Below are 1,877 nucleotides of genomic sequence, written 5' to 3' on the forward strand. Positions count from 1 at the left end.
ACCTATACAAATAAACCAACAGTTGCTGCTGAGACCTAACCACAATCTCACCGCAACCCAACCATACGCGCCAACCCGTTTGACTAAGGCTGTCGAGCCCCACTGGTGCGTTAATATGCAGTTTCAGTGGCAACGGTTCCGTATGGCATACCACCTACCACAAAACACAATATCTGCCCAACCACCCGTCATTCACGCAATATATACAGGAACGTAATGACTGTAAATACTATACAACCTATACAAATAAACCAACAGTTGCTGCTGAGACCTAACCACAATCTCACAATCTCTCCGCAACCCAACCATACGCGCCAACCCGTTTGACTAAGGCTGTCGAGCCCCACTGGTGCGTTAATATGCAGTTTCAGTGGCAACGGTTCCGTATGGCATACCACCTACCGCAAAACACAATATCTGCCCAACCACCCGTCATTCACGCAATATACACAGGAACGTAATGACTGTAAATACTATACAACCTATACAAATAAACCAACAGACCTTTCAAGTTTTCAAGAATTCTACGAAACCGTAGCATGGCGGCCTGTACACAGCCAGCTAGAATCTTTCCGTCTCAACCACAGCCAGTTGCTGCTCTTTTCTGCTGCTTCAGATAAGTTCTTTACTGTACGACACAACTCTTGGCCACTGAATCCGACGTCTCTGAGGAACCGGGTTGTAGAGTGTGCCACAAAACCACGACAACCCACTTCCACTGGATAAACCTGGACTCTCCATCCTCGCTGTTCTGCTTCAGTGGCCAGATGAGCATACCGCAGTTTCTTCCTCTCATATGCCTCATCTACCTCATCCTCCCATGGCACTGTTAACTCTATCAGTTGAACAATGCGTGCTGATCCAGACCACAAAACAATATCTGGTCGTAGGTTAGTGGTGGCAATCTCAGGTGGAAAAATAAGCCGTTGATCAAGATCAACCAGCATCTTCCAGTCCCTAGCAGCTTCCAGTTGTCCTGGGCGAGAATTGGTGTTAGCACCTTTTCTTGGTGGTTGCTCGCCTGGGCGGAGGAATATTGTCTTCTGCGTGTAATGTTTTGCTAGAACAGGCGACAATTTATTGGTCATACTACGCTTGCCTTCCAATGCTAAAGCCAAACATCGCAATACTTGGTCATGGCGCCAAGTAAACCGACCCTGGCTAAGAGCCACCTTACATCCTGTCAAAATGTGCCTTAATGTGGCAGGTGATGAACACAAAGGACAAGATGGATCCTCTCCTACCCAGAGGTTTAGGTTCTGCGGTGATGGGAGAACATCATATGTTGACCTAATAAGGAAACTGATCCTACTCTCTTCCATTGACCAAAGGTCTTGCCAGCCCATTTTGCGTTGTTCCACACTCTCCCATCTCATCCACTCTCCCTGCTTGGCCTGGGAAATGGCCTTTATACATCTCATCCTCTCCTCCTGCTTTCGCACCTCGTTGACTACCAGCTTCCTCCTTTGGGCTGGGCCTGCCTTGTGCCATTTAGGAGGAGCTAAACTGAGCCCAAAACCCCCTCTTCCATGCTGTACCTGTCCCACGATATCCCCAATTTGAAGGTCAGCCTTTGCCTCTACTACAGATTTCTTTGCTGACCACTTTCTACCAGTTTTTACCACAGGGGCTGTCTCCCTTACACATTTGTCGCGTGACTCTGCTAAAGTCATTTCCAGTCTGACCTTGGCACACTTAAACTCCTCGGTTAAAGCAGAGACTGGCAGCTGCAATACTCCTTTACTATAAAATCCCACTCTGCTGAGGCAGCGTGGAACTCCCAACCATTTCCTGATGTATGAACTTATTAACGCTTCCAGCTTATCCACTGTTGTCAAAGAAACCTCATACACAGTCAGTGGCCACAGCAACCTTGG

The sequence above is a fragment of the Siphateles boraxobius genome, unplaced genomic scaffold (genome assembly GCF_051911475.1).
Source record: "Siphateles boraxobius isolate OS27281-9 unplaced genomic scaffold, OSU_SipBor_1 30, whole genome shotgun sequence".
In the NCBI taxonomy this organism is placed as follows: Eukaryota; Metazoa; Chordata; class Actinopteri; order Cypriniformes; family Leuciscidae; genus Siphateles; species Siphateles boraxobius.